The sequence below is a fragment of the Palaemon carinicauda genome, chromosome 22, assembly GCF_036898095.1.
Source record: "Palaemon carinicauda isolate YSFRI2023 chromosome 22, ASM3689809v2, whole genome shotgun sequence".
In the NCBI taxonomy this organism is placed as follows: Eukaryota; Metazoa; Arthropoda; class Malacostraca; order Decapoda; family Palaemonidae; genus Palaemon; species Palaemon carinicauda.
Window position 1 is genome coordinate 2972270 of NC_090746.1, and position 14678 is coordinate 2986947.

Here is a 14678-nt window from a genome sequence, read left to right on the forward strand (position 1 = left end):
AGGACAATTTAAATACCAAAAAGTAATGGGTTCAGTAACAAATTCTTCTACCACATTAATAAGCGTAAACAATGCTTGTGATGACATTTGCCTAATAAAGTACTATATGGAAAAATAAAACAAAATTTAAAACAAAAAAGTGGTAATATACTTATGTATTTATACAGTATTTACATGATTTCCATAACCTTTAATCATTCTTCCCAAGTTGTTCTATAGAGTTCTGTTCCATTCTGGTTCCTTCTTTCTCTTTTGTCTTGTTTCTAATCACCCTTTAAATAATCAAATATAGCAAAGCCCTTGCACAAGGAAGCAGAAGTATGGGAAGTTAAATGTTAAAAAATATACATAAAGAGGAAAATTGAGAGATCACAAAGATTATTAGAGGGGAAATGAACAAAAGAATAATAAAATCTGTGGAACATCTCAAGATGTCAGGAAAGAAAGATGTTGAGCACTAAACATGACTGGAGATGGTGTCTTCTCAAAATGCATCAATAAGTTTATGAATGTAAAGTAGTCATAGAGCCATCTGATAAAAACCTAAAGGTACCTGCAACATTAGCACCATATTCTCCAAGTTTCAGAAATAGACCTAACACAGACGCTGTACTGTACTGAGAAACTGACAGTAAGAAATTATAACAGTAACCATAGTTACAGATGTGTTACATGAAATCAATATCTTATATTTCTATGACTCTTGCAGGGCTTATTGAAATATTATTTTCTAATGAGAAGTAAAATCTCAACCAGCATAAAATTGAAAGTTATACAACTAAGTATGAGAAAAAAAATTAAAGGAAAAATGCAAAGGCAATGCCGTTGAGGCAGATGGGACATTGAAAATAACACTGAGTGCCATTCACAACCATGTAAAATACACTGGATGTTGCGACCCCCTAAAATGGAAGAACAAAAATATTCTGTACATGTTTCCGGGATGAGATATTTATGCAATAATACAGCAGCTAACAATGGCAAGCTCCTTTCCAATCTAACCATCGGAAATGGTAAACAGTGGACAAAGAAAATGGGTTCAGACTAGATGAAAAATAAAGATCCAAAATTGGAAAAAGACAGGTTTAAGATTACACTGAGTTGAATAATACAGTGGGTGTCTTAAACATTTGTGACCTTTCTGTAATGCTGCCAATCATTGAAAGGTAAGGTAATATCATGAAGAAAAGGGGGTTTTACAAAAGCTGTTTAAATTTCCTTACTATTTCTGTTCATGATTGCACAATACACATTCTTTACAAAGGGGGACACACAAAAGGTCATATATACATATATAGTGTATGTATATATATATATATATATATATATATATATATATATATATATATATATATATATATATATATATATACAGTAGGGTCCCGAATTACACGTGTTCTAATTACGCGATTCCTCAATTACGCGATCGATAGTTTTTAAAAATTAAATTTCCTGTATCTGCGAGGAGCATTCTAAATCCGCGAGTCAAGCACCGGGAAGCGTAGGAAATCTATTGTTTTCTTAATTGTATTGGTGGGGGGGATGGTTTCCCGATGTCTGAGAAGGGGGGGGGGGGGAGAATGTGAGAGAAAGATTTCTGTTCAAACATTTTAAGACTAGTTTTGGATGAAAAAATGTTAAGGTTTGCCCATCTGTTGTGTGAACTTCTAACTGTCCAACACCTATATGTATAATATTACATATTTGTACTAATTAATTTTTATACTTCCGTTGTGATTATGGTGAAAAATCCTTATTCATTAAACTTTAAATTAAAAACCATCAAAATCAACAGTTCCATTTGAAATATTGAAAAGTTTCCAAAAAAAAATCAACAGAACAGTATCGTCATGGGAACACTTTTGTTGCTTTCGTGTCCAAGACTACCGCTATCATCCAGTAGTAGTGCGTTGTGCTCCGTTTCATCTAAATTGTTTGAAATTCTTTTATATAGTACTTTTGAAACCAAAAATTAAATTAAATAAAGACTATTTTATATCATGCTACTGCCAAACATGTCGCTACAACCAAACCCATTACTTTGTTTAGTACGTTCCATCGCCGATCATAACGAACTCGCTAACCAATTTTAACATCTGTCTATAGGTTAACTTTTGCGGCAAAAGATATCTTACCAGGTACTATGTAATAAACGGATTTTGAGCGAAGCGAAAAATCTATTTTTGGGTGAGATAGCCATGGCGTCCTGATGGAAGGTTCCTGTTTGGTAGCTTCCTTGGGTATAAGACTACTAAGATATTCCCAGAGAATTTAACCACAGGTTATCACAGAATTCTAACTTCTGGAGCGAGTATCTCAAAGGTTTCCCTTTAAGACATCGTAATACAACAGGGGACACGCATGTCTGAACGTGCCACATAGCTATCTTCACCCCGAACAGAGTTAATGCTTCGGTGTGTAAGGGCTGAGAATAGTTGGGAGCCGTTCCACAGCTAATCTCACTCGTGGCTACTACTGATACTCGAGACGTAAACAAACGGACGCCATTGCTCTGATGACGTCACGCCCGTCTTCATCCTGAAGCCAGTTGCTGCCCATCACCATGATACAATTGTGTAGGGTGGGAACAAAACTGGACGAAGTAGTAGGGAGGGTCCATCAGGACGCCATGGCTATCTCACCCAAAAATAGATTTTTCGCTTCGCTCAAAATCCGTTTTTTGGGCTCAAGCCATGGCGTCCTGATGGAAGAGTACCAGAGAATCAATGTATCGTGGTAGATTTTCCCCCAGTGTTAAGTGCCTAGGCATTGACAAAACAGCAAAGTAATCTTAGGTAAAGAACCATAGGAACGAAGTATCCTGCCCCCCATTGGTAGGAAGTTCCCATGGGCTATGCCGACGTCAAAGTGGTATTGAAGGGCTATTCATCCTGACAGAAGAACTTGAAGAACTTAGAGATGAAGCAGAATGTTTGATATTTGTATAGGAACATTCTGAATTAGACCAGTGGTGGTTGGGCACTGTGTATAGAGTTCATCTCTTGGTTATCAGAAGTAAGTATTCATGTAGGAACCTTACTGAGACAGGGTGAATATAATTTAGGATTAGACATCTTAAATTCTTCATGACCATAAGAAAGGAGGAATAAATAAAACTATGACAGTATGTATTTCATAGTAGGTAGGAGCTGAAAGAGACGCAAAAGTAATAAAATAGAAATTTTATTTCACAATGCAGAAATTAAATAATTTACAGCAAAAGTAAAGTTCATTTACAGTAATAATAATGTACATAGAAATAAAGGCTTGCTCTTGAATCTGAAAAGGAATTTCAGGATTAGTAGGTACTCGTTCTCGAGGAACGCAAGTCTTTAAACAACACATCATGCTCAAGGCATGCGGCACTTGTGTGACACTATGACATTTCACCTGGGATAAGAACAGTTATAAAAGCACTAAGTGTTTTTAGACATCACTATAAATCGCTCGAGGGTCAACATAGGCACCCGAAGAGTTAGAGTCCCAAGTAACTCACTGTTCTACGCAGAGTTAGGTGCAGGTTTCATAACACTACCTGCGGCTACCACAAAATGTTTGACTTCGTGCACTTGTTTCGCATAATGTTTAAAGAAAACTCGCGAGGACTTCCAGCCCGTAAAGTTTTTAAGGCTTTCAAAGTCCATGCTCTGAAAGAAGTTCAGAGAAGATGCCACTTTTCTAGGATCATGACCAGCGGGTGTACTGTTCGGATCCGCTCTGCGAATGAAGTAGGTGATTTTCGCTCTTAATTGTTTCAGTGACAGGTCGCTGCCCGATGTTTCTCCTTTGAAGAGTTGGCCTCCACCAAAGTTCGAAGTTCTGTGAAGATAGACCTTGAGACTCTCTACTGGACATAGAGAGACATCCTCCTTCAGGGGGCATATTCTCCAAGGGCCCCATCTTTTGGTGGGTAATTCGTTTTTAGCGAGAAACGTCGGATCAGGGGAGAGGGTCACTTCTCCTGAATCGGCAAACAGGATGTGTCCCTCTTCTCTTGATAATGCCACTATTTCACTGACTCGAGCTCCCGAAGCGAGAGCAAATAAAAATATAACTTTCCGAGTCAGATCCTTGAGGGGGCATGAATCGTTGTCCAAGTTGGAGGCGAAATGGAGTACCTTGTCTAGTGACCAGGAGATCGGTTTCGGAGGGGGTGCTGGGCGTAGGCGAGCACATGCTTTTGGTAATTTGTTGAAGATGTCGTTGGACAGATCAATTTGGAAAGCATATAGAATTGGTCTAGTCAAGGCTGATTTGCAGGTTGAAATCGTATTGGCTGCTAATCCTTGTCCATGAAGGTGAATGAAGAAGGACATACAGAAATCAATGGTGATTTCTTTAGGATTTTTAGCCTTGACAAAGGAGACCCATTTCCTCCAGGATGATTCATATTGCCGTCTCGTGGATTCGGTCTTGTATTCCTCTAGGAAGTCTAGACTTTTCTTCGAGATCCCAAACCTCTTCTTTGCGGCAAGGGAGAGAAAATCATGAGATGAAGGTCCTTGATTTTCGATGATGAAGCGAAGACAGTCGACTTCTGTACTTGTTGAGAGAGAACTGGGCCCGGGAGAGGGATCAGCTTGGGCTGCAGCTCCAGGACCAGGGGGTACCAGTTGCTCCGGGGCCACTTGGGAGCCACTAGGGCCGCTGTCCCTTTGAAGGTTCTCAGTTTGGAGAGGACTTTCAACAGAAGGTTGGTGGGAGGGAACAGGTATATCTTTGACCATCTGTTCCAGTCCAGTGACATGGCGTCCACCGCTTCTGCTTTGGGGTCCTCGTACGGGGCTACGTACAGAGGAAGTTGATTGTTGTCGCTCGTTGCAAAGAGATCTATCTGAAGTTCTGGGACTTGATGAGAGATGAAGGAGAATGATCTTGCGTCTAGAGACCATTCCGACTCTATCGGGTTTGTCCGAGATAGAGCATCCGCTGTCACATTGCGGAATCCTTGTAGGTGAACTGCAGACAGGTGCCACTTCTTCTTCTCCGCCAGACGGAAGATTGGGAGAAGCACCTGATTTATCTGGGGCGATCTTGAGCCTTGGCGATTGAGACAACGAACTACCACCGAGTTGTCTAGGGTTAGACGGATGTGGATCGAGGGCGGCGGGGATAACTTCTTCAGAGTTAGAAGGACCGCCATGGCCTCCAAGATGTTTATGTGGAACGTCTTGAATAGTGGAGACCAGGTCCCTTGAGCCTGTTTCAGGTGGGAGTGACCTCCCCAGCCTTCCAGTGAGGCATCCGTGTGGATGTTGAGTGATGGAGGAGGGTGTTGGAGAGGAATGGACCTTTTCAGGGCCTTTGCTTCCGACCACGGCTTTAGGAGGCGTCGAAGTCTGTTTGGAAGCCGTCTCTTGAGGTCTCTTCGAGCGATGGATGCCGAGCGTCTCCAGACTCCCGCGGCATCCTTTAGCTGTGCACGAAGCACTGGGTTTGTCACTGAGGCGAATTGTAGAGAGCCTAGAACTCGTTCCTGCTGTCGTCTTGAAATGCGTTTGGATTTCAGTAGTCGCTTGACAGACCCTGCTATTTCCTTCCTTTTCTTCTGGGGGATGGAAAGGCGGTGTGACTGAAGATTCCAGTGGATTCCCAACCACTGAAACTTCTGAGCTGGAGAGAGGCGAGATTTCTTCTCGTTGATCTTGAATCCCAGGTGTTCTAGGTACTGGGTAACTTCGTTGCAAGACTTTGCACACTCTTCGGGCGATGGAGCCCAGACTAGCCAGTCGTCGAGGTAGGCCATCACCTGGACGTTTCTTAGGCGGAGCTGTTGTACTATGGCATCCGCCAGTTTTGTGAAGATCCGAGGGGCCACATTGAGGCCGAATGGCATGGCCCGGAAGGCGTAGCTTTTCCTTTGGAGTCGAAATCCTAGGTAGGAGGAAGCGTGATGGTTCATTGGAATGTGCCAATAGGCATCCGCCAGGTCTATAGAGACCGTGTAGGAACCTTGAGGCAGAAGGGTCCTTATTTGTTGAAGCGTCAGCATCTTGAATTTGTTGTTCTCTATGAACTTGTTGAGGGGGGATAAGTCCAGAATGACTCTGAGTTTGTCTGAGTCCTTCTTGGGAACGCAAAACAGTCTCCCTTGGAACCTGGTGGACTTTACCTTCCTTATCACCTTCTTGTTCAAGAGGTCTAGAACATATTCTTCCAGAAGGGGGGTCGATTGCTGGAAGAACCGCTGGAAGATTGGGGGTGGTTGCGTCCAACTCCAGCCTAGACCGTTCTTGATGATGCTGTGTGCCCAGGGATCGAAGGTCCAACGATCCTGGAATTGGCGGAGTCTTCCTCCCACCGGAAGCACTTCATTGCTTCTGGTGTCCCGAGGACTTGTTGCCTCGGCCGCTAGCTCCCTTTCCTCCTCTACCTCTGGAGGGACGACGAGATGCGTCTCTGCTTGCACCCCTGAACGAGCCTCTACCTTTGGCATGAAAGGTAGTGGATGGTTGCTCAAAGGCAGGGGTGAAGACCGGTGACTGTGACAACACCGGTTGGGGGACCAATTGAAAGGTCTGTTGTGGTTGGGCAACCACTTGGGAGGTAGCGGGTCCCGGAAACTGACGTCGTTGCTGGGGTTTTGGTTTTTGAGGTTTTCTCTTAGGCTGAGGTCCATCGTCCTGAGAGGGTTTCCTTTTTCTGGACATGCCCCACTTGTGGAGAAGGTTCCTATTCTCCGTGGCGGCTCTGTCAGTTATTTCCTTGACAAGGTCAGAAGGAAACAGGTGCTTTCCCCAGATGTTGGAGGAAATCAGCCTCCGGGGTTCGTGTTTCACGGTGGCACCGGCAAACACGAATTCACGACAGGCTCTGCGAGCCTTTATGAAGTGGTACAAGTCCTTCATTACTGTCAGTAAGTGGGATTTGGCTAGTACCATGTAGTGATCTGGTACTCTTGTGTCACAGGCCATCACATCCAGTTGGACTTGATGAGAAAGAGATGCCGCAAGCCTCTCCTTCGTGTCTTGTTCCCGGCGAAGGAGGTGATCGTTGAGCTTAGGGAGGTCTTCATTAAACTGACGTCCGGCGACGTCAGGATCGAGCCTTCCCACGACGAAAGTATGCTGAACATCTTTCCAGTGTCGAGCGTCAGGAGGGGTCACGATGGAGAAGGGTCTGCACTCCTCCAGTGCAGGGCAGGGTTTCCCTTCTTCCGCCGCTTTAAGGCATGCAGCTAAGGCCTTTTCCAAGAAAGGAAGAACCGCAGTGTCAGGTGCAACGTACGTAGGATGCTTCTTGCTCAAAGCCGGAAGCTTAGAGCAGGTAAAGCCCCTACTCTTAAATGCGGAGGCTAGCATAGCCTGGGCCTTTGCGAGATCGAACACTATCTCTTCTTTAGGTTCGGTCTCTTCCTTCGAGGCAGGTTTGGAACGAAGCCGGACGTAACAGTCCGGGTAGGCCTCGAAGCTTGGGAAGAACTCCACATCTTCCAACGGGACCGTGCCGATCTTGTCACTAACAAAGATCCTGCCGGTCGCAATAACCATATGCTCTGCATACCTCCACGGGTTGGCATGAGAGCAAGCTGGGAGATCCTTGACCGAAATCTTCTTCGGTTCTCTGGATCCAATCATCGACCTGATGGACTCCTGGTTCTCCTTCAGCCTGTCGTCCATGACGGCTCTAATCAGCCGGATCAGTTCTTGGGTAGAAGAGGAAGGATCCGGAGTCGAGGAGGTAGACGGAATAGACATTTCCGTCGGTGTAGGAGTAGGAGGAGGGATGGACGAGGGAGCAGCTCCAAGCTCCGACTCGGTGTACTCCACCTTGTCTTCGTCCTCTTCGGCTCCTTGAGCCATAAGCGTCTTCTCCGTGTCTTCCGAGACGTCTGAGATCTGTTCATCATCCTCGGAATCTAAACGACACTCGTGCATGGACTGAGCCATGACCACATCAGGTTCCACCGTAATTTGGACAGTGGGGATCGCATCTTTTGGTACCACTGAGTCAGAGGAGGCCTTAGGGAACAACAGGGACCTCAGTTCTTCGGTGGCCAGGTACGGTCCAGTAGCATTTTTCTGAAAGCCACGCACCCACTTGCGCAGCTTTTCACGAGAAATGTCTCTAACCTCCGCTGAGGGAGGGTTATGGAAGGCCTCAACTAGGTAGGCCTGGCAGACCGTACAATCCAGTGGATTCCAAAACTTCAAATCCCCTTTCTTGTCTGCACAAGGGGCGTGAGTCCTGCAAGCCGTATGCCCGTAAAACTGCGGGCGTTTCACAGCGCAGAAGGCGAAGTCACACTTCATCTGCTCCTCCTGTGGAAGAAAGAGAAAATGAGTATGGGGGAGTCATAAGAATGGCTCTTAAACTAAGTTAATATTAATCATTAATTTTAACTTAAAGAAGGTGTGATGCATAGAGAATGAAAACAGTAAAGGAGAACATGCTCCATGCATCCCGCCCGGCTGGTTACCACAAGCTTGGTCCTTGGATAATCCAGATGACCGAGATCATTGGATATAGTTTCCTAGAATTCCCAGTATTTTGGAACTCCATGGAAAACCAAGGACAAGATTGGGATCGAATTCATTCGGTTCCCAGTTAAGAGCTAGAAGGCCTCATTAAAGGGTAACTGCTTCTGGCAACCAGCCGCGCTAAGATGCACATAGCATGCTGGAAATAGAAGAATGCAAAGAGACAGCATGATCACTAATAGAGCAGTACTAGGTACTGATCTTAATAGCGGAAGCAGCTTATCTGTTTGCGATATAGGGCTATCCTAGTCTTATGATAGCTACAGTAAGGGGGTGCAAGTATTCTTGACGCCTCCGGGGCATCCGGCAAGCCGCCGGCATGCCGGAGTTCGCTCCAGCATAGATTCTGGCATTAGAACAGACGATTTTCAAAAGTCAGTTAAATACCAGGATGGCGGCCGCCGGCACAACGGCGGCACTCCGGCAGGAAGCGGCGGCTCCGGCAGTCGGAGGATGCCAGGTTGGTGACTGGGATAAGGATGGTAAAGGCAGTATCGGGTTGCCGGCAGTATATGCCGGCACTCCGGTGATCGACCGGCAAGCGGACGATTAGATAGGAGTAGGAGAGCCGCCGGTGGCAGCCGGCGGCAGCCGGCAGTCCCTCGGTACACGGGGGGCTGGCGGCAAGGGTAGGGAAGTCACCAAGTAGGAGGCAGGTATTGCCGACAGTAGAGGCGGCAAGAGACCGGCACCCGGATAGAAAGAGAGACAGGGGGAGGGGGGAAGGGATGCAGGAAGTACCGTCAGGGTTCCAGACATCCCTCCCCCTCCCTGAGGGGGTGTACCCATGATAGAGGCAGGCTCTAACATCCATGAGCAGGGGTCACTAGGGACCGGGAGCTAGGTAGCCCAAGGGAGGGCTAGGGAACACCCAAGAGGGGGGGGGGGGAAACTCCCATATGCAGAACTATACTAGTAACTAACCTTATAGGACACTATGAGGGTATATGTACCAGAGAGGACTGCACAAGGAAGCTCGGGTAGCCCTACTCTTCCACCCTAAGGAGGAGTTGTAGGACAGGGGACAGATGAGTATAAACTAACCTAAGCATAGGCTAGGCTATACAAGAGATAGGTGGGGAGGGAGAAGAGAGAAGTCTTCCCAGGAAGGGTTTCTGTACCAGAGCGGCCACTAAGGGAAGGGAGGACACTCCCTAACCTAAGATCAGGCTGATCGGCTAAAACGGTGCAAGAGTACCGTTTCAGCATGGAACAGAGAAACCTTCCTAACCCGACCTAGAACAGGGCTAAAAGTCCTGAACTAGGCAAGGAAGAAGACATATCGCTATCGCAGGAAAGTCATAGACTATCCTAGCCATAGAGGTAGGCTAGCCTAACCTCACTCTCAGACGCAGCCCTAAAGGGGGTTCATTCCTTTAGGGAGGACAGAGAGGCGATATATACTCTATTAGACAATTAATCCCTTTACTCAGAAAAGGGATCAAGGCTAAATAGAGGGAATGCCGAAGCAGGGGATGAAGGAAACATATAGGGGTCCTAATATTAGGTTAGGCTAGAAAGAATCACTGACTAGCCTATCCCCTATATGGTCCCTGAAGGCGAAAACATTTGCATCACTGTCAAAAGTATTGTAAAATAATAATGCCACTATCTTCATAACTTAGTCTAGGATCACTAATAAATCATGCATGAACACTTGTATGTAGGCTCCTGGCCTGGGGGCTATAGTAGCCGACTGGTATGAGGTCAATCGATGACCGATAAAAAGCGTTTAAACACGATATAAAAGTTCCTAGCTATGAAGACTAAATAAACTAATGTATTCGATTAGTATATAATGCCGGAAGCGTTGTTGTGGCTAACTAAATAAGACATGCATAACAACAACGACGCCATAAAATGGCGGGTCCGGTAGAGGCACAGCTCTGCCACAAAACATCAATTATTTCGCAAAATAATATTTACTTTACGGCCAGAGCTTAATTAAACAATACTGGAACCTTGTACTCAACTTTCCAGAAGAAGGCGAGGCTGAAGGTAACGACATAGCGAAGATGCAAAGCGATAAAGATAACACAAGGGAAAATCCGTCTAAGTAGGGCAGCTACTAAACAAAGGATGAAGACGGGCGTGACGTCATCAGAGCAATGGCGTCCGTTTGTTTACGTCTCGAGTATCAGTAGTAGCCACGAGTGAGATTAGCTGTGGAACGGCTCCCAACTATTCTCAGCCCTTACACACCGAAGCATTAACTCTGTTCGGGGTGAAGATAGCTATGTGGCACGTTCAGACATGCGTGTCCCCTGTTGTATTACGATGTCTTAAAGGGAAACCTTTGAGATACTCGCTCCAGAAGTTAGAATTCTGTGATAACCTGTGGTTAAATTCTCTGGGAATATCTTAGTAGTCTTATACCCAAGGAAGCTACCAAACAGGAACCTTCCATCAGGATGCCATGGCTTGAGCCCAAAAATAATGTTATAATTAATGTTGTTTTATTTATCCTTAGAAAATCAAAATAAATTAAATATGAGCAATTTTGTTTCGTGTTTTTTTTCCTAAAAAAACGCCTCCTTAAAAGGAAAACGTTTTTTTTTTTACGTTTCATCGTCGATCATAAACGCATTTACTCCTGAAAGTGATATTGAAGAGCTTTTACTAAAGATGTTGTTATAAATAAAGATTATAAATGGGTGGTAAAATATCTATAATTAAAGTGTAGCAGCATCAAGAAATGTTGGAGTTCGCCCTTTACATAAGAATGTACTGTACATTGGATTAGACAGAACGTAGAAAAAATCAATTAGGGAAAAATCGGTATTCGATATCCTCTTCATCAGCATCGTCAATCGGGCTTTTTATTTTTTTTATTCTCAGTCGCTAACTAGTTATCGCACTGTCAAGATCTGCACACATTCCGATAATTCACATTTGAAGGTTTTCTGGGAGAGGATGGATAGAGAAAATACCGAACTATATAAAATGTTTTTTTAACCTGTTAAGCGTCACCCACGTGATAAATCGTTCACCACGATCTACTCGGTACCGCCTTCAACTGTATATTCCGTTCATGACTAATTGCCTTTTACAAGCCGTCAGTCTCGTGATATTACGTTTACTCGTATAGTAAGTATAGGATCACCACTTGGCAACACTCTCAGCATATGGGGACTGTGAATAGAAACTTATATGATGTCTGGCAATTATTTTTCTGAAGGTAGCTTGATGTTGGAAAACTGGTTTCCTATCAGTGCGCTCGGGCGTTCATGCATAAGTGGTTATTTGTTGTTCCTTTTGTAATGAACGGTCTAAAGAGGAAGGTTATTTCTTTAGATGAAATAAATGATATGCTAGTTGGGGAATTTGATAATGATAACCTGTTTGGTAACGAGAGCACAAGTTCTGAATCCTCCAGTGATGAGTATATTGAAGAAACAAAGTTTTCTTTCGATGCCGACAGCGAAAATGACTTCTCATTACCGAATGACTGGACAACGAAATTTCACAAAACTATAAAGGGAAAGGAAACGCCGAGAGAGAAAGAGAGAGAGAGAGAGAGAGAGAGAGAGAGAGAGAGAGAGAGAGAGAGAATAAAGTGGATAAATAATGTACAAATGTATGACGAACATATTTGAAAACTATACAGGAAACGATATGAAGAGAGAGAGAGAGAGAGAGAGAGAGAGAGAGAGAGAGAGAGAGAGAGAGAGAGAGAGAGAGAGAGAGAGAGAGAGAGACTTATCCCTTTCCTTTTATTGCTTATCCAGGCGTAAGATTTACGATTGAAGATAAAAAGAACCCATTAGAATATTCAGTATTATGTAGCCATTTGAAATGAAATAATAGTATTAATTGATTTTTTTACTCAACCATTTAATTAATATCCCTACTTTTAACTATAATTACAAATTATAAGCATAAAGAAATTATATTAACTTTGAAAAATTATCATTAGTGAAATGATCGCTCAGGGCAAAAAAAAGCGTGACGGTACGTTAGCGGCAACCTGGTCCAGGGGGGACGCTTAGATGTTTTCTGGCAGAAAATTACGGTAGATTATCGTACGGCAGCCTAGTGCACACTTGCGCCTAGTGGCCGTGTTTACGTGTGGGAGTGTCATCATGGATATACAGTACTATACTGTAATTTTTAACTATTGCTAGATACTGTATCAAACCTTGAAAACCCTTTTTTGTTTTTTGTATCTATAGGAAATAATTCTACATTATTCGGAAAATACTGAAAACAGTAAGCTATGCATAGTACAGTAGTAAATATTACAGTCATAGAAAATTATCAAAACTTTAACAACTTTTTATTGTTTTATTTATCCATAAAAGAAATTTTGTACAGTATTTTATAAAAAAATCTATAAGAAGGATTTCTTACAGTATTGTTAAGATAAAAGCTACAGTATATATATATATATATATATATATATATATATATATATATATATATATATATATATATATATATATATATTTATATATATATATATATATATATATATATATATATATAAATGTTTTATATATATATACATACATACACACATACATACACACACAGTGTATATACAGTATATATATAGCTAGAAAGCTAGAAATGGAGTGAAAAAAAATTGAAGGGTAGGTTGCTGTTTGCCGCCATGATGTGTTTCGAAATACACAAATTTCCAATTACACGAGGCCTTTCATCGACCAAATTCTCGCATAATTCGGGACCCTACTGTATATATATATATATATATATATATATATATATATATATATATATATATATATATATATATATATATATATATATATATATGTATATATATGTATATATATATATATATATATATATATATATATATATATATATATATATATATATATATATATATATATATATATATATATATATATATGTAGTAATACCTTGAGATACGAGCTTAATGCGTTCCGGGACCCGAGCTCGTATGTCAATTCGCTTGTCTCTCGGATCAATTTTTCTCATATAAAATAACTAAAAAATAATTAATCCGTTCCCACCCTCTGAAAAAACACCTAAAAACAGTATATTACAGAAGAAAAACAAGTTTTTCATTGTTCTAATTCACAACCTACGCTCACAAGATAGCAAATACCTATGTATTGGCTATGATCTAATAAAATGACATTATTATGGAGTTCTTACCTTCAAGACAGACAGTAAGGGCTAACGGCGGTGCGTGCGGAGGAGGACGAAATTAGCTTACTGTACACACAATTAAAAATAAATGCTAATCTTATGTTACACTAAACTTGATTCTAAATTTGTTTTCATTTTCATTTTTTTTACTTTTCTTCTTCCGGCTTGGCTCTTTTTGCCTCGTTTTTGACTCACTTTCACCTTCACTTTTTGCCGGGAATTTTTAAAGGGAACCTATCTGGGGATGTTTGCTTTTGTCTCCCCTTCAAAATGTTATGAAAATGAAGTGCACAAGTGTCGTCACAAAAGGCTACCGCACGACCACACGCCAACTTGTCCGGGTGCCTCTTTTCCATAAAATCAGAAAATCCTGCCACTTCGCTAACATGTCTCTAATTTCCTTCTTTAAAGCATCCTTCTGCTTGAGGATTGTACATATTGTTGATGTACTCATATTGACAAGCCAGCTCAGTCACTCGTACACCACTCTCATGTTTTTCAATTATTTCCTGCTTTATCTCGATTGTCTTCACACGCTTTTTCTTTTCACTACCCTTGTTTGCACTCGCTTGCTTTGGACCCATTACTTATTCACTTAATTCTGTACTGATTAACGCAAAAAACAAGTAAAAAATGCAAACACTACGGCCAATGCTCGGAGATAACTTTATACGACGGAGATCCGATGGGAAAGAGCGAGCGATGCTGTCCTCGTGAGCAGCCTCTCACACGCTAGGCCACCTAGCGGCCGCATAGGGAACCGTCTCGTATTCTCGTATCCTAAATTTGTCTCGTATTCTCGTATCCTAAATTTGTCTCGTATTCTCGTATCCTAAATTTGTCTCGTATCTCGGGGCAAAAATTTGTTCGAAACTTTCCTCGTATCTCAAATTTCTCTTACGTTGTGACACTCGTATGTCGAGATATTACTGTATGCATGTATGTATGTATACTTCTATTTCCAAGGTCAGATGTGTGGTAGCTACAAGGTTAAAGAAAATATACTGAATATGATTAAAGCAGACCACAGCAATCCTGTTGATATAGACAATGACGTAA

At 42.5% G+C, this 14678-nt stretch overlaps 1 protein-coding gene across 14 annotated transcripts in view; it reads right to left on the reverse strand.

Annotated features, from left to right (window-relative positions):
• The window catches only part of Zir (Zizimin-related), a 326985-nt gene that overhangs the window by 165833 nt on the left and 146474 nt on the right, over positions 1-14678 (reverse strand). The gene's annotated exons all lie outside the window — the stretch shown is intronic.